Source organism: Neopsephotus bourkii, unplaced genomic scaffold, assembly GCF_033783945.1.
Source record: "Neopsephotus bourkii isolate Nb327-2 ecotype Australia unplaced genomic scaffold, CSIRO-AGI_Nbou_v1 NB_1634, whole genome shotgun sequence".
NCBI classification, from domain to species: domain Eukaryota; kingdom Metazoa; phylum Chordata; class Aves; order Psittaciformes; family Psittacidae; genus Neopsephotus; species Neopsephotus bourkii.
In genome coordinates, this window is record NW_026902109.1 from 11073020 (window position 1) to 11093004 (window position 19985).

Sequence of the window (19985 nt, forward strand, 5' to 3'; positions counted from 1 at the left end):
CGGAAGTAACAGCTGTGATCACTGAAATATAAGCATACCATATGAGCAATTAACAGCTGAGTAACAAAAGATAACAGAAAAAGTGCGTCTTCTTTTTTTGATAGTTTCTAATTCTTTAATGCTAATGTATTATATACAACATATGTAGCCACAACTAAGTGTTCTAACACAGATCACTTACAAACCTTTCAACCTGCTAACCAGAAAAATAAGCATAATATTTCACAATCATCTACTGTGTTAGGCTATTTTTAATTACATTTTATAACTAGTGGGAGATTTATTGTCTACTCGGAAGCTGCCCAATAGACAACTAACATATCATAGCTACAGCTGTCTCTGAATTTGCCATGTTACAAAGCTGACTCAGACAACGATTTTGTGCCAGAAATGCTTTTGGCAGCAGTAGCAAAAATCCTAGTAATATCCCCACTGGAGAGCACAACCGCTACTCTTGGAAGAGTGGAAAAGGGCAAGAAAAAAAAAAATAAATCAGCTGATAAATCAAATAAGCTGGTTCTAAAATGCTTCAGTAATCACTCTCACAAGTACGCAGGAGATGAACCTTAATACTAATCAATTTTATTAACAGCATCCCATTTCAAGTTTGTGGAAAGAAGTCCATAAACAAATGCTTGCTCATTACAGCATCTCTCTCCCTCCTCTTCCAATGAATGTTTTTTCATCTTCATGGTTTCCTCAGCCATGCTGGTTTTTAAATAATTCTTACGTGTAGTTGCCCAGGTCACACACAGAAACACTTAAAATACCCAAGGCTTTAAATAATGGGGAAAGTGGATTCAAACAGTAGATCTTTACAGCAATATACATCGCCTAGTTCATACAGGTTCAACTTTAGTGCTCTACGGGGAGACACTAGAGTCAAATGCACACCTTAACCAAGACACATTTCTTCTCAGCCATTCCCAAAGAAACGTGAAGATAATTTCCTTTACAAATCACCTGCCCTACTGCTCTGCTAAGCAAATCTTACTAAGGCAAAGATTGCTTTATTTGTGCAAGTTTTAGCCAAAGACAAGAGGAATGGGTGTGAAATAAGAGGATCGGGTGTGAAATAAGAGGATCATGGAAAGAGGGAAGGAGGGTGGGGATAAAATACTAATGCATAATTTCTCCAAATTCAAGTGACATTGTATTTTTTAATAGTAATATAAAAAAAATGAGGAAGGAGAAGGAAAATGAGGACAAAGCTTACAAACAGAAATTGAGAAAATTCAGGACCCCATAAAAAATCTGCTCACACATGTAACAGCCTCTTCAGGAAAGAAACTGAGTATTACACACAAAAAAAACCCCACAAAACATATCTAGAGCCTCTCATTTATATAGTAGAGATGCAACCTGGATTACCTCAAGACTGCAGAAATATAAATTAGTAAATGGTAGACTACAGAAAGTTATTAATGTATTCAGAGGATAAAGACCTGTCAGGATGGCCGCACACAAAGAGTTGGGGTTAATGTCCAGCCAGAGACCAGTAACGAGTGGTGTCCCTCAGGGATAGGTGTTGGGACTGGTCTTGTTCAACATCTTCATCGGTGACATGGACAGTGGGATTCAGTGCGCCCTCAGCAAGTTCGCCGATGACACCAAGCTACGTGGTTCAGTATGATATGCAGGAGGGAAGGAATGCCATCCAGAGGGACCTTGACACGCTTGTGAGGTGGGCTGATGCCAACCTTATGAAGTTTAACCATGCCAAGTGCAAGGTCCTACACCTGGGTTGGAGCAATCCGAGGCACAGCTACAGGCTGGGCAGAGAAGAGATTCAGAGCAGTCCTGCAGAGAAGGACTTGGGGCTGCTGGTGGATGAGAAAATGAACATGAGCCGGCTGCAGCATGCACTTGCAGCCCAGAAAGCCAACCATATCCTGGGCTGCATCAAAAGGAGTGTGACCAGCAGGTCAAAGGAGGTGATCCTGCCCCTCTGCTCTGCTCTCGTGAGACCTCACCTGGAGTATTGTGTGCAGTTCTGTTGTCCTCAACATAAAAAGGACCTGGAACTGTTGGAACAAGTCCAGAGGAGAGCCACGAGAATGATCAGGGGACTGGAGCACCTCCCTTATGAAGATAGGCTGAGAAAGTTGGGTCTGTTCAGCCTGGAGAAGAGAAGGTTGCATGGAGACCTCATAGCAGCCTTCCAGTATCTGAAGGGGGCCTGTAGGTATGCTGGGGAGGGACTCTTCATTAGGGATTATAGTGATAGGACAGGGGGTAATGGGTTAAAACTTAAACAGGGGAAGTTTAGATTGTATATAAGGAGGAAGTTCTTTACTGTAAGGGTGGTGAAGCATTGGAATGGGTTGCCCAGAGAAGCTGTCAATGCTCTACCCCTGTTGATGTTCAAGTCCAGGTTGGACGGAGCCTTGGGTGACATTTTTTAGTGGGAGGTGTCCCTGCCCATGGCAGGGGAGATGGAACTAGATGACCTTTAGGCCCTTTCCACCCCTAACTATTCCATGATTCTATTAAACAGCAGGTGTATATTTCCGAATCAGATTTAGGAATCCCAAATTTACTCCCAGGTTTTACCCATTTATACCTATATATGAGTACCATTTCACAAATCAGTTGAAGCTTCCACTTAACCATTTATACCCCAGTTTATAAAACAGGTTAAGTGTACCACTGTCTTCTCTCTGATTAGACTTACCCTTGAAACAAATTCAATATGAAACCAATGTTACCAACATAATTTCTTAAGAGGGAAAAAATCCTAACCCTTCCTGGTTTGGAAGTACTCAGACTAAAACTAGAATGTGGTTCATTTTTGAGTCTCGATATTTTAAGTTATTTTGCATTCCCTCAGTGTTCAGTTTCTTTTTTGCCAACAGTAAATTTAGACTGAATGCGCAGACCGAATGCATGCAGAAGCAGCAGATAATATGTGATGGTTTGGACTTCATTAAAACCTGAGCAAAAGCTTGGAAAATTTGGGAGTATGAGGAATCAAAGTACACAATCAGAAGTTCTCAGTCACATAGGCAAGTAAAAATCTTTGGCCTCAGTAGTAGTATTTTACAGAATTAGCCATCTTTTGCATAGAAAATAAGCTCTGCTAGTGGAAAAGTTGTTTAAACAGACCCCATGCCAGCTCATTGAAGAACCACTGGCATGTGCAAGCCATACACATATCCATATTTAGGAGGATAAGGTCAGAAATTCTTTCATCCAAGCTGATATTACTTGTGCAAGAGCAATGTGGCAGGCATCTGGTGGCTCAAAAAAAATTAAAAAAAAAAAATATATATATATAAAAATAAAACCCAAAACAAACCAACCCCCCCCCCAAATAAAAAAAAAATAAACAAAACACACACACACCAAAAAAACCCCAACAAACTCAAAAGCCAACAATCTTAAGATGGCGGAATTAATGTTTCACATCTCTTTTGGTAGCTTGTATCTCTCCACTTGTAAGCTGCTGTCTTTTCTTTCTGTTTTCTCCGGTTGAATACATTTCATGGTTATTCAGTAGATTTATGTATTTTCTTAGGCTATCGCCTTAGTAATGTCAAACATCCAAGATAATAGCTTCTGCTACATAATTCTGTTCCTACTAGATTACAATGACTTCAAAGACAAAAAGATCATTTTGAGTGTTTATTATCCAACTTTCCCACTTGCACATACACTTCATGTAGAGTTTGCCTGCGGTGGTGTACTATGTTTGCATGGTAAGGATGTGGTAGTGGGTAAGGTGACAGGGTGGCTTTTGTGAAAAGCTGCTAGAAGCTTCTCACTTCCAATAGAGCCAATGCAAGATGGGTCAAGATGGACCTGCCCCTGGCCAAGGCCAAGCCCATCAGCGATGGTGGTGTTGTCCCTGGGATAACATATTTAAGAAGGGGAAAAAGTTGCTGTGCAGCAACAACTTCAGCCAGAGAGAGGAGAAAGAATATGTGAGACAAACAGACATCAAGGTAAACAAAGAAGGAGAGGAGAAGATGCTCCACGCACCAAAGCAGAGATTCCCTTGCAGCCCGTGGAGCAGACCATGACAACGCAGACTGTCCCCCCTGCAGCCCATGAAGGTTAATGGGGGAGAAGATCTCCACTTGCAGCCCAGGGAGGACCCCAAGCCAGAGCAGATGGATGGGACCAAAGGAGGCTGTGACCCCGTGGGAAGCCCACACTGGAACAGGCTCCTGGCAGGACCTTTTGCCCTGTGGAGAGAGGAGCCCACAATGGAGCAGGTTTGCTGCAGGACTGATGACCCAGCACGGGACCCATACCAGCGCAGTCTGTTCCTGAAGTACTGCACCCCATAGAAGGGACCCACACCGGAGCAGTCTGTTGCTGAAGGACCACAGCCATGGAACGGACCCACGCTGGAGCAGTCTCTTTCTAAAGGACTGCATCACACGGAAGGGACCCACACTGAAGCAGTCTGTTCCTGAAGGACTGCACCCATGGAAAGGACTCACATTGGAGCAGTCTGTTCTGAAGGCCTGCACCCACAGAAGGGACCCGCGATGGAGCAGTCTGCTCCTTAAGGACTGCATCCATGGGAGAGACCTCATGCTGGAGCAGGAGAAGAGTGTGAGAAGTCCTCCCCCAGATAAGGAGCAGCAGAGACAAGGCACGATGAACTGACCACAACCCTCATTCCCCATCTCCCATCCCCTTACACCTCTGTGGGGGAGAAGAAATTGGGAGTAAAGTTGATCCAAGTAAGAAGTGAGAGATCATAGGAAGGTGGTTTTTAAGATTTGGTTTTATTTATCATTATCCTACTCTGATTTGATTGGAAATAAATTAAATTAATTTCTCCAAATTGATTTTGTTTTGCCTCTGACCGTAACTGCTGAGTGATCTCCCTGTCCTTAACTCACGAGCCTTTCATTATATTTTCTGTTGCCTGTCCAGCTGAGGAGGAGGGTGATAGAGTGGCTTTGGTGGGCACCTGGTGTCAAGCCAGGGTCAACCCACCACAGGTGGCATCTTGATAGCAAAGCAACACAGTCAATGCAGATGAGCTGTAGGTATTCAGTATAAAAAACAAAAGGAGCAGTACACCCTGCATTCAGTTTAACTACGGTTAGCAGGCTTATGTATGAGTGCACACAAGATATGGACATTACTGAAAATCTCTGCACATTTATCTCAAAGTTCAAATCTGATGGAAGTGCCTTTTGAACACCAAGACTTAAATCACACCTCAGCTATTTTAAAATTAAAACCGTGCAGAATCACCAAAAGTCAGTATGAAAAAATTTCAAATACCCTCTATGGCTGGATGAAGTCTCAGCAGGTACTAGAGAGGACCACCGATCTGTCTGTCCATATTGCATATACCATGGCTTCTTTACATCAAGGTCTGAGTATTGCTTATATTTGGGATGTTTCATGAGATATTTTTAAAATATTTGCATTCATAGTTACTTAACATAGCAAACCTGGATTGTTAGTAATTGTTTTGAAAACAAATTGATCACTGATGCTGGTTTTTCCCACCCAACACAACTGACATGCATCGTGCGACTGCGGTCTTTGAAATCTCACTTATTACAGCACTTTTCAGTTCAGAACCTGCAGTGTCCTTCTGCATGCAGCAATGTGATGTATTGGTGTTTGTCATTTTTACTAGGCTCACACTTCACCACAACATTATCAAGCAGATCAAAAATTTCTGAGGAGAGCAAACAACCAGGAAAACAGCTGACAGCTTATACATTTATAGAATTTTGGCTGAATTCAAGCCTTGTAACAGCTGCAGCCACGTTCATGACATTTTGACAAAATCTGAGCTTCAGTGCTACAAAGATTTGCTTCTGTGTGCAAGATTTTGCTGCCCTATTTTAGAACTCAGGCCTCATCACTTCCCATGTCTCTCTCTCTCAGGGTGAAGCTTAATTTTTAATGAATTGTAATTAAGAACTGAAGCACCACCCTCTGTCCACCCCTGCATGGCTTACAACTCCAGCAACCATCTCTTCACTACTCCCCTTCCTCCCTCTTTAGCACTGGAGGCATAGAGTACATAGCATAGGACCCTCCCATCTCTTCATAGACTTAGACTGATGAATATACAGGGACCATATCTGGAAGCAATTCAGATTATGGCATTATTTCAGAAACTGTGTACTTTGATCATTCCTTGAAATGCCAGCAGAAATCCAAAGATGAGTAATTTTATCAGTTTTCAAATTTGGGACATACTTTACATAGTGAGCTTTCAAGGCTGAGACTTTGAATTCTGAACAAAATCCAGGACAGAATCCACCCTAAAACCAAGAACAGTTAGAAGTCTCACACTGTAGATGTCTCCATATTGCTGTGAGCTGTATTAGATATTATTTGTCTAGCACCAGATCTATGCAGTGTACCGCACAAAACAAAATTTGTCTCTCCAGTATTAGTAAAAAAATACACAACACTGTGTAGAGGTTTACAAACTACAAAGGACTACTTCTGTAGTCTCCCCCTCTCACTATTATTCAAGTTGTTCTTACAGACTGACTTTCAAATAAAGGATTTATAACTAAATAATTACATATGCAGTCAATTCAAACATCTAAGCTTTTAGGACCATATTCATAATTATGACATATCAATTAGAAAAAAAGATACCACTCCTACCAAACCACCATCCTTATTTTTTCCTTCAGAGCCACAAAACAATTTACAATCTTCTCCCTCTCCTCAGTCTTCATTTTCACTGCTTCTACACTGCTTTTGTCTGGGCTTGCTGACAGACACATGTGCACTTCCCAATTACGTTCTGAACTGGAGGTGTCTTATTTCAAAAGCTATACTTCATTAGTTTACATTTGTTATTGAGTCTCCTTGTATCATTATGGCATGCAGAAATATATACATATACAAACACTGTTGGACAGCAGTTTCACTAGAACTGATACTAGAGCTAATATTACATATTGGTGGTTTGCAGCAATATTTGTGAAAGATTAGGCTGGTGGGTGCTCCTATCCATATCTGATTGTTTATGGAGCCATGCAGATATATCACTGGTAAACACCTTCGGCATCTCATTTAAGTTTTAAATGAGGAGAGGCAATAACATGAGAAGACTAAAGAATTATTCTATGCTTCAGATAGTATTTTAGAAATATAATACACAACACTCTCCAACCACACCGGGAGCTTTGGGTACCCCTGGCAATGTTAGGATAACAAAAACTGTAAGTTCACTAGGAAAAAAAATGAACAACCCCACAAAAATTTACTTCATTATTTTCAAGCCAAGAAACAGACATAGTATGTTAAATGATTTAGCATATTAAGTTAATGATCTTAAATCTTTCTAATGATGTGAAAGATTTTGAGATCCACTGTTTGTCATAGAATATTCTCTGGCTTTATTTTATGATGATCCAAACTTTCATATTCAAGTAATGTTTATAAAACACTGTTGATAGTAGTTAATACGTTAGGCTTGTTTAAATTTAACTAGAGAAGGCAAGCCTCTGTAGAGATAGCAGTACAGAAAATTTTATTCCAGTAGATGCAAGTTGAGCTCTATATTCATTGGAGAAAAAAATAAACATTTTGAATAATTCTGCATAACAGCACAGCTCCTTAGCCTCATTGACTGATATGCTACAGGACTACAAAGGGAATGGAAAGTATATAAAATGAAAAAAATCCTCTTTTCAAGCCCAAGTCTCTTCAGAAAGTTACGAATTTAAGTAGCTGTCATGGTGTAAGCCCAGCTAGAAACTCGGTACCATGCAGCCACTCGCTCAACCTGCATTGCTCTTCCCCACTCCGAATGGGATGGGGAGGAGAACTGAAAAAATGTAAAACCCACAGGTTGAGATAAGGACATTTTAATAACTAGAGTACAGTACGGCACTAATAATAATGATAAGGGAAATAACAAGGGGAGAGAATATGAAACTACAAGGGAAAACAAAAAACACAACAAACAAAAGTAATGCCCAATACAATTGTTCACCATCCACTGACTGACACCTAGCCTGACCCAAGCAGCAATCCGTCCCTTCCAGGTGACTGCCTCCAGTTCATATACTGGGTGTGACATGCTGTGGTATGGAATATCCTTTTACCTAGTCTGGATCAGCTGTCCTGTCTCTGCTTCCTCACAGTTTCTTGTGCCCCACCTCACTGGCAAAGCATGTGAAACTGAAAAGTCCTTAATCAGGGTAGATTCTGCTTCAAAACAACTAAAACATCAGTGTGCTATCAGCATTGCTCCCAGACTAAAGCCAAAACACGGCACTGCACCAGTTATTAGGAAAAACAAACACAAAAAAAAAAAACAAAAAAAAAACCCACAAAAAACCCCAAACAACTGTTACAGCTAAAACCAGGGCAGTAGCATAATTTTCCTGCCTCCTCCATCTTTGTTTAGCCCTTGGTTCTGTAGAAAGCCTTTGAAACAGTAAAGATAGAATTTGATCTTTGAACACATCTTTTACAGAGACTTTTACCATCCCCATCCCAGAAGCATTAAAAAAAAAAATTTTCCAAAAAAAAAAAAAATCAAAGTCTCAGTAACATGCCATGACACAAAGCAGCCCACATGCAGGGTGGGGAGGTTTTGGAAGTATTCTGGAAGACCAGCTTTCCAAAGGTATCCTTTTTGCTCAAATAGGATCACTTTTGAACAAGAGGCTCCAGATAAACTCCTGCCTGGATCACCCTAAGCACAGCAGTGACAGTGGCTTCTGGCCAGGACAATTAATTGTGTATCACAAACAAAAAACCTGGTTCTAATTTTCCCTGCAGCCCCTTTCTCCAAGAAAGTAGACAGAGGCAGACCACCTCCTAAAAAAGTCTATATCAAAATAAAGAGAGAAGCATCATGATTAACCTTCAACAGAAAAACAAGTGAGCCACAGAGAAACTCAGTGATTCACTGGACACCACACAGTATTTATAGCAGACCTAGGAATTAAACCAAGAACTCTGTATTCTACATCTCCTGTCTCACAAATTTCTATTTTCACCAAAGCTTTAAAAAATGAGAATGTGCATCCCAAACACCAGACATCATAAGACTTAAGTGTAGTTAGAAGCTCTTTAAATTCCAGAAGTAATCATTATAGATCTGTAAAACATACTTGGAATTAGTCTGCTATTTCTCACAGAAAACAAAGTCACAGAATTATCAAAGTTGGAGAGAACCTTGGGCAGGTAGCTAGTTCAGCATCCCACTCAAAGCTGTCAAATACTGAATTTAGATTGGTCTAAAGTTTTGTCTAGGATTGTCTATTTAAAATTAAAATTATATAGCAAGGAGAAAATATCCTGAAGAGATATCCTATTAAGAACCTTTTGAAGAAAGCAAGAATGTTCATTCTGATCACAGATGATACTATTTCACATTACCTCTAGAACAGTTGATCTGCCTTGGTTGTGCAGCAAGTAAAGTCAACGGGAGGACAAAAAGGGAACATGGAACATCAAATTATAAATCCAACCTGCCTTCAGGTATCATTTTTCTTTTAATTTGAAACCAATATAATGATAAACTGTGTTTAAAATATGAAAACAATCTCACCCCCAAACCAAGCACGCTCAGAAACATCTGTTTCAACAGGCAGCGAGTGTATAAATATATGCATAAATACCCCTTGTTCCATGTTCTGGAAAACCATCTTAGGGTATTCGTACAATGTAAAAAGGTTTTCCAACCATTCAGTCAGCAAGCATCTGGAAAAGCAAGTAGCTGAAATAATAACAGAGAACTACAAGGAAACTGATATGAACTAAGAGTTTATTTAATATACATTAAATCTATCTGTGCTTATTTAATATATTTGAGATGTATTTGGTAACACTTTGGGAAGAAAAGTTTTATATTACAAGACCTGCATCATTATTCTTTCTCCCCTTCTATACAAAAGCAAAATAAAAAATAATTGTTTTTTTAGAATAATATTTTAAGAATAATATTTTAAGAGAAACTTCCTTATGAGAAGTTAGTTCTTGAGATAACTCAATGTAATGGCAGTAAATGGTAAATCTTAAAGAAACAAACAAAATAAACACCAAAAACCCAAAACACCCAACCAACCAAGCAACCAACAAAAAAAAACAAACCAAAATATTTATTTAGGAGAATATTCCTAGCAATCACTGTCATTTATGCCTTTTAAAGAGCACACGATGTTGCCTGTGTAAACATTATTTTGCTCCTCTGATTGGTTTCAATAAAGTAATTTTTACAGGCAGAACATCTAAATTACTGCATATTGAAAAGCGTGATGTCTTACACCCATCTGGTTGGGATTTCTGAAGTAGACTGTTGTTCATACATTTTCACCTGCGTGGAATAAAACTGTGTTGAAGCAGTAAATATTTGTTTATTTGACATGATGAAAGATGAATACTAAGCACAGACCACCCTTAATTGCTATATGTGATCTGCCAAATATTCACCTAAAACAACATCAATAAACCAACCAAACCAAACAGATCACACTTGCACAGTGACCATGGGGTTCAAGCACACAGCCCAGCATAGCAGACATGAGACAGCCTTTTGGTTGCCATCTGCAACTGAAATACTCTCTTGCTTTTTTTACCTCTTTTCCACTAGCTTTTATGCACCTGAAATAAAATCTACTCCCATTTTCTTTCTGACATGCTGTGACTGTGCTGAGTAGCTGTGACACGTATTAAGGTCCCAGTTTATGGAGTTGCAAAATAGCTCTGCTAAATCCCTGGATAAGAAGTACTTTGTAATTCAGTTTAAAACAACCCAACCAGTAAACCCCACTCACTCACAAAACACACCCCATAGTTCAAGAGAAAAATAAGAAATTTTATCAGAAGACATGCAACAAGGTTATATGGTAATAAAAGAGTTGGGTAGGGAAAAAAGAAAAAAAAAAAGTATTGAAACCTCACACTCTTAAATTCTTTTCACTAAACAAAAAAGGAACATTTTCTTTCTCCTCCTCCAGCTCCTCCTTAGCCAGCTGGCATGCTCTCTTCTCCAGACAACGCAGAAGCCCTGGTTTCTTTTTTTGTATCTCTAGGTTATCTATCGTTACATTATGCATACCATGGAGATCAGAATCTCCAACAGAGAATGCCCCGCTGCTGAGCTTTAAAAGATTGCACATCAGTCTTGTCTTAAGTTGCTGATTACAATGCAAGGCATCTAGAAATGACAGTGAGCTACAAAAAGCAATTACCTTTATTCATCTAGTCCAGTAAAACTTACAGTCCAATCTTTAGTTAAGTATCCTACCTACAGATTAGGTTACCTGCATGAAGAGTACCACTGGTTTCACATACTTAAATTTAGGGCTGCCTTTGCAACTCGGGTTTTAGATGTCCGTCTCTTTAAGGCAGGCTTTTACTGTATACTAGACTGTACAATAGTACAGCACAGAAACACCCATCACTCTGGAAATAGCAAGCAAGTGTGGCATTGTCTGCTCTGCTTGCCTGAATTTCAGAGGATATAAGTCTCTCATAAACCCGCTTGCAAGAGCACCCTGAGTGTCAGCACAAGTTAAGATAACAACTACTTCAAGAACTACCCACTGTCTGAAAAGCACTCACATGGAAAGATAATGCCTTGCACATCTGAAACAGAGGTTATTTATTAGGAATGTAGGTTTGCTCATTTCTTTAAAATAAAACCACGTTTCCAGATTCCAGTGCATCTTTACAGTTAGTGATTCAACTAATCAGTTTGCTCTTGTACAGACTAATTTACTAAGTAGTTGCAAGTATAAGTACCTTTTAAATTGTTTTTCTGAATTACTCCATGGCAGTTACATGAAGACGAGCTGCAATTTACCCTGTCACTTCTGTTGGGCCATGTCTGTCCTCACTGATACTGACATAACTTTATAAAAGGCCTCTGTGTTTGAGAAAGAGGGCCATCTTTTCAGTGTGTTAACACCGATTGTGTGCAAACGTGGAGCGGAGAAAAATTCTCATCAGTGTTCCTAAAAGTAGCTTGTCACAAATGTAGCATTCTGGCCTTCGCACAACCAATGTTCAGAGAAGTTTTTGATAGACAAAAGTATAATGCAGTTATATTTGCATTCATTCACATTTAGATTGCATTTACTGTTACTTTCGCTCCTTGATACTGGCATCTCTTCATCATTTTGCTGCCTGCATATTTTCACATTCAAGACATGCTAACTCAGGGATCTCTGCAGCAGTCTCCACTGCAGAGACCATTCATAGGTTTGAAGATCCATAGGAAGACTGTGGAACAGATTAAATTGTTACAGGTTCTGAGTCCAGCCTACAGATGATGTCTCTTGTGCTGCATGCTTACATTGAAGTGACTATGATGAGTTCTAAACTAATAAGTGCATGTTCTCCTGGCAATGTATACTCTCACAACCATGACGCTCTGGTCAACTGAGTGTGAAAATGTTTACTCAGTTCTCAGGTTATTACAGCACATGATGAGCTACTGTGGTTAAGAGCAAGCTGTATATGCAATGCAGGTGAATTAATTACCGCTCTCATCTGTTGTAAGAAGATAGCAAGACTGATTTTAATCAGCATTTTTAAATGCCAGTTGTTTATATTACATACCTACAATTTCTAACGGTAATCAAGAAAGGTTTTAGCATACAACCTTCTTTCCCTCCTCCTCAAGAGTTTTAATCTAGAAGAGATGAAAAAGAGCAGGAACTATGCAAGGGTTGCAACTTATTCAAGGCTTCAGAGCAAATCTCAGTGAGAACTGCAGTTCTCTTACGTGATGCGTAGTCCAGCACACAATCATTGCACGCTGGTTTGAATGCGTAGAGCTAAGATCCCATGTTTCAGCACAATGCCCATTCATCAATTATGTTCTTTATGTTTGGTTGGAAACGGGAAAAAGAAAACAAAACTGTTAAAAAATGGACTTGGATTAGCATAAATTTTTACATTCATGCTAATGTTTCTCATTCATATAGACTTGTTACTTTTGTATCAACATGGCTCTCAATTAGAACTACTTTAGAGTAAAGACAGTATACATCAAAACAGTACTGGTATCATTTCCACTGTAATTAGGACTTCAGTTTGTGATACACAACATTTGGTTCAAAATTTTATGAGAACTTCTACTGAGCTCTAGAGTAAAAAAATTCATTTTGAGCAAGACAGTATTAAGTTTAATTGAAATACTGTGGTTTTTGCTCCTTAGTGCTTAGCAGCCCAGCATACAGACACTTTAGATATAGTTGTAATAGCTGTTGTCTTAAAGTGGTCGTGTTAGGAGCATATAAAGAAATGTGATACATAATATACTGTGTTGCCTCCAGCTGTCAGCACAATTTTTGAGGACTAAAGTCATTTGAACGGCTTGAGACTTAATACATTTTAGTCTAACTAGAGTGTGAATGGCAAGTAAATAGTAGGGTTTGCCCTTATTTTCATGAAACAATTATTTAACAAGAGATCTTTCAACCTCTCATTCTTCAACAAGAAAACAACTATGGCTTCTTATATTCATAAAAGACATTTCATGCATAGTATTTAAAAAATGCACTGTTCCAGAAATTAATTCAGTCTTGATGAAATAAAAGCAATAAACTGATATCACTTAACGTCTGATGAAGTGAAAGACAACTGCATCAGTCAGAAATAGATGCGTATGTCTGCAGGCAACTATACTCAGTTCATACGTGCTAATTTAACATAATATCCTAACAAAATGCTTTGCGTTAAAATAATTGATTTCGGGTTTTTTTTGTTATTGGCTTTTTTGGGGTTTTATACAGGTTCAGATTTCAGAACAATGTTTCCATTTGTTTTATATTTGAGTAATTCAGATAAATTATTCTCATCCTGTGAAAGCAACAATTAAATATGATACAGAAATAGCCTATTCCATGAACAATAGACACCAACAGAAATAACATTCTTTAAACTTGATAATGACAGTTCACATAACGTTAATATTTCCACGTCAGTCAATATCCAAACAGTAGATTTTTAAAAGCAGCCAGTACGCCTGAAGTTCATTTCTACTATTCCAAAGATTTTTATTTTCTTTTTCTCAGAAAGATGCTAAAAAGTTCCTTTTGTACACCCTGGCCCACGTCTCTGTTTTAGGTAAGTGAATTCAGAAATTAATCTCTCTCAGTATACATGACTGACTTTTAAATTTTTATTTTTTTTTAATCAAAAATGGTCAAAAGAAACACTCAGGTGTATATGCTTAATGGTAAAGCAAGCACTCCATAACAATCTATCACCAGAAGCTGCATATGTGGCAGAAAACAAAACAGATTTTGTACTATCTACTCAGTACATGTCAGAGTAGTTTGTGCGTATTAAACATATATGATGAAGGAAGCTTTCCTGAAAAAGCCAGTGATTTGAGCTGAAAGTTTCCCATGTCTTCTTGGAGTTGCTCTAACCTGTAAAATGGGCTACAGTTTAAGAAAACCAGACTTGAAGATCTGCATTTGTGACCCAAAAAAATTATCACAGGAATTAGTGCTTAAGGTTCGTAACTTAGACTGCACAGCAGCATAACACACCTTTAACTTTATGAACCTTTAACTTTACTGCATGAAGGTCATTAGTACTATTCTCACAACAGCCTGAGCATGACTGGCTATTACAGCAGTACATTTGTATGTACATATATGGACACAGAGTGATACACAGTGCAGCTGTTGTCCTATAACCATGCAAATCAACCCTGTGCACGTTCAGCGGTACTTCTGAATATATGTAGGCATTTTGATTGCACAACATCATGGTGCTCTTTGACAAACAAAGCATAATGGCATGGATTAAATTAACAAACTTGAAGTGAGAAGTCCCATGGAAGTCCAGCCATTATCTGTAGCCCAGAACAAGTGCTGTGATAATTCTATAACTCTTAAGAAAACACATATGCACAAGTACTTCCATTGACTTAATTCTGAACACTCAGCAGACTGCTTCTTCGCATGAATAAGATCTGAAAAAATACACAAGCCCATAAATAAAGTTCACTGTGAAGCATAATAAAGATACATGTTGCATTAGTCATATAACTTCACTGAGGTTTAAGAATCATTGTTCAGATCTCATTGTCAGATTTCTTATAATTCAACTGAAGTAATGTATAAATCAGCTAGAGACATAGCTACAATCACTAAGGAAAAGCTAGTTTAACTCTGTCTTAAAAAAATGCTTACATTTTAATTAAATCTTTATAGAAGCAAATGTATAGGGGAAGAGCTATATTTTCCTAATGTGTATTATTAAAGAAAAAAAAATAAAAAAGCAAATCAAGAAATTGATGAAAAGAAAAAAAAAAAAAAACAAAAAAACCAACACCACAACACCCTGAATACAAAGTGTAATATTCACATTTCAAAAGTTTTGATGACTGGACATCCATTTGACAATACTTAACTAGTTAGAAAAAAAAGTAGAAAGCTGGTTAAAGAAGCTTCCAATCTATTTTGAAAGAAAATACTAATTTCTTATCCAGAGTTTTTCTACTTGTAACATCAGTTCATCCTGGATTTGAGTAATTCACTGTCCTACTCCAAATATATTAGATAACTTTAAATATCTGCCTGCTTGCAAAATACTTGTCTAAACATTTTACAGCCCCCTTATTCTCTACAGAACCCATGCATCTTTATTCAGCAACTCCTGTAATGAGAGGTATCCACTCAACAATTTCGTGTTCACTTAACATTTCTGTGTCCCTTTACTTTACCTCAGTGCTTTTATACGTTGAAGGAGATAAACTTACAATATTCTTTCCTGCTGATGTCTACTTAGTAAGACCATTTCTTATCTTCTGTTACAAAGGCCCAGCCTCAGTGATCCATGCACACAGACACCACTACTCAGCTGTTTGTTTGGGAACATAGCCAAACAGCTGAAGAGGCAGCAAGAAAAACCCACAAAGACCAGCTGGTGCAAAATGTAGCAGCTATTCACTCAGCAATGCAGGTCATTCTCAAACCACTGCAATTTTTCTGCTGCAAGCAGGTCTTCACTCAAGTAGAGAATCAAAGCCTGCTTCTGACTTTCTATACCCTACAGAGAACTGTCCTGAGTTAGCAGCGCAATTGCCTCTCCAGCTACTCTGATGATTCCTCAGCACTCTACCAGAACAATGAAAAAGTTACCAATTGCAGGAGACTCATGAGGAAGGTCACATGACAATGTTCATTACCAAATAAGCATAATGACACAAGGATACCTAATAAAAAATTATAAAAAAAAAACCAAACAAAAAAACCCCAAAACAATGGTTGGATTAATTTCTTTTTCTCAGTTCTTCACATCACCTACAGACAGGAAACTGACATTTTAATTTATAGAAGTACTCAAGAGTTTCATTGCAAACGTACTTAATTTATGAAAAGAAGCCAATAGCTTTCTAGGCAAAACAGATCTGCAGCTAATGCCACAAGAAGGCATGCAGTTGCGACGCTTAATTTGAGATTTTGAATCATGAGGGTTGAAAATGCCCTTGTAATGTCCAACCCCCTGCCTAAACATGGACAGTACCGAATCATAGAGTCTAGAATGGTTAAGATTGGAAAGGACCAGGTGGTCCATTCATCAAATTTATGTCTCTCTAGTTTAGAGACAAGGATGTCATGTGGGACAACGTCGAATGCTTTGCACAAGTTCAGGTAGATGACATCAACTGCTCTGCCCCTGTCCATCAGTTCTGTAGCCTCATCATAGAAAGCCAACAAACTGGTCAGGCATGATTTGCCCTTAGTGAAGCCTTCTAAGGCTTTACCCCAATGGAACCTGCTCAGTAAAGGATGAAGTCTGCTCTCTTGAAGTTCAAGGCAGTGAGCTTGCTGCATGCCCTTCTAACTGCCCTGAGGATCTTGAACTCCACCATCCAGAGATCATTGCAGCCAAGGCTGCCTTGGAGCATCCCATTCCCCACCAGCCTCTCCCGGTTGGCACCTCTATCACTTGCAAGAAGTTGTCTTCCACACAATCAAGGAACCTCCTGGATTGCTTGGGCCGAGATGTACCATCCCTCCAACAGATATTGGCGTGGTTGAAGTTGCCCATGAGGGCAAGGGCTTGCAAGCATAACAAGGGCCTGAGAGCGTTGAAAGCCCCTAAGCTTAACCAGGTTGCTCACAGCTTGTTTGAGCACATCTCAAAAACCTCCAGTGACAGTGAATCCACAATCTGATAAACTGTTCTTGTGAGTAAAGGTAATTTTCCTTATATTCCATCATAAACTTCCTGACCTTTCTCTCTTACCATGCACATTTACCAGAGGTTAGTCCATCACAAACAGAAAACTTTGCATCTCTCCTCACTGAATTTCTTAAGGTTTGCACTGGCCTATTTCCTGAGCTAGTCAAGGAGCAGAGACAAAGGTAATTTCTAAGGATACATATAGCAGGATAAATATGATAAAAAGAAGAATCTAGACAACTTTGCAATACAGTCTTTGAAGGTCCCATTTAAAGGCTAAGATGTGTGATTTTGCATAAACATAAAAGGATTTTAAAAGAATGAATATGCTCATATTACAGCTAGACATAAGAGTAAAAACCTTCTAACGGTAAAGACAGGCTACTGGAACAGATTACTCGAGGAGAAGGCAATGACACCTTCATCACACTAGATGATCTTGATTGCGACATTACCCTATTATTTAAATAAGTGCACATAAAACAATCACAGAAATAGGAAAAAGTGTGCTTTGCTTTAAAAAGAAACGGGTGCAATCAAAACCTGCAACAGTTTCATTTAGAAAGCACTTCTAAAGAGATTTTTACTGGGGTCTTGGGTGGGTGGATTTTGTTTCTTTTAGGGGGGATGGGGAGTGGTTTTTGGTTCATTTTGCGATTCTTTCCCCCCCAGTGCTCTGCAGTGAGCTTGTCCCCTTACCTCATCAGAGCAGAAATCTAGTTTAACTGAATTTAAAGAGTTCAAAACTCAAGCACATTCACTTTACTTTCCAAAACAAACCACAATGAAAACTGAGAAACACTTTCAAATCCTAAAGCACACAACAAAGAAATAAAAGGATTAACAATCATATATTCACACCCTTAAATTCTAAAACCAACAGAATAATGCATTCGAGCTTCTGTTAAGTATATATTAGAAACCCACCATAGCAGTACCATCGCCTTCATTGTATTTATTACTACAACAACTCTATGAATAAAAGAAGTAATTTCTTCCCACACTCCTTCCTGTAACAGAAAAGGGCAGCTCTGTATCTTCGCAAGGTCTTGAAGGCAGTTTCTGAAAATGACTGCTGTTCTGAACATCATCTTTTCCTTTCATTTCTGAAATTTTAATTCCTATAATACGGCAAACATCACACATACCAATTGCAACTTAAAATGGGCTATGGGCAGGCACTAATTATTTTCTTTTTGAGGTTTTTTGTTGTTCTGTGTGTGTGTGTGTGTGTGTGTGTGTGTGTGTGTGAAAAGGGGAAAGAAAAGTGCAATTATACAACGCAAGAACACATCAAGCAGTATGCTGATGTATTCGTTTAATATCACCCTGAGAAATAAAACAATTTAATACAGCACTCAAACATTTGCTTAACAAAGTTAACATCTCCTCTAAACCCCATCTGGACCACTGTGGAAATGACCATGTTTTGATATGGTGGTCCCTATCTTTAAAGTAGCTATTAAAAAAAAAAGAGCATTAGCCTTCTTGCTTTTATAATGAAAACATCCTTAAGTCTCTTGTGATACTCTTCAAGCTTCTGACCTTCACAAATGTAATCATAGCTGCACCTGAATCTGCTGTTGATTACAGATTTGAATACCATGTTTAAAAAAAAATGTGCTACCCATGTCACTGCTGTAGCTCATTACCTTTAAAATATGAAAATCAGACTTAGACAATGAAACACACAGCGAAGTATAATCATTTTTATGTAGCAGAAATCTTAAATTTGTCATTACTGTTGCAAAAAGGGAAAAAAAACCAAAAGCCCGACAGTGATGCACTCCAGACAAGATTACTTTCTTTTCAGAAAATTCTAGTGGGCCTAGAAATTGATGTATCTGAAAGGACTGGAAAGTAAAGCTCCCTATTTACCCACAAAAATATCTGCCACAGGAACTGCAGCTGGCAGTCAAGATAGTATCTTTACTTAAAGAAAGCATTTATAAGCAATGAGTGTAAGGTCATAAGCAATAAGGATATGAATGGCATCCGTGTTACTGAACACAACACTACTGTAAAAAAGCACAGAGGCTGAACAGTTTGCCTTATATCTGGTATGTATTTCAACCCTTCACGTACCGGGGGTAACTTAAAATTTAAAATAAGTAAATTTAACAGATAAGATCATCATTGTATCACTTCAGGGAATCTATTAAGTCTTGCAACTTCTCAAAGCTGCAGCTATAAGAAAAATGAAAATATATACATATACTGTGTAGCAAGTAACTATTGAAAAGCCTCTTCCATTTTCCATCCTAACATTTTCTTTAATATATGTACACCATGCAGGGTGAGACATGTATAATTCTGCACACTTTGCAGTGTTATGAAAAGTATTAATGGTCACTGTCTACCTGAATTTCTCCAAGGTTCTCAATAAAGTTTCCCCACAGACTCCTCCTAGAGAAGCTGATGCATTATGGTCCAGACAAGTGGTTTGTGCAGGGGGCGGGGAACTGTCTGACGGGCTGCACTCAAATGGTGCTGGTAAACAGCTCCTTTTCAGACTGGTGGCCTGCCACTAGACCTGCCACAGGATGACCTGAACAGACTGGAAGAGTGGGGTAACAAGAACCTCATGAAACGCAACAAGGACAAGTGTAAGGTCTTGCACCTGGCGAAACACAATCCGAGAGTGCAGCACAGGCTGGGATCTACCCAGCGGGGAGCAGCTCTGTGCAGAGGGACATGGCGGTGGACAAAAAGCTCAATATGAGCAAACAGTGTGCAGCTGTGGCAAAGAAAGCCAACAGGATTCTGGGTTACGTCAACAAGGGCATCACCAGCAGAGATAAAAAAGTCATCACCACACTCTACTCAGCACTTGTCAGGCCACACCTGGAATATTGTGTTCACATTTGGTC

At 38.8% G+C, this 19985-nt stretch overlaps 1 protein-coding gene across 2 annotated transcripts in view; it reads right to left on the reverse strand.

Moving 5' to 3' along the window:
• NRG3 (neuregulin 3) overlaps window positions 1–19985 on the reverse strand; it is a 423949-nt gene that overhangs the window by 261890 nt on the left and 142074 nt on the right. The gene's annotated exons all lie outside the window — the stretch shown is intronic.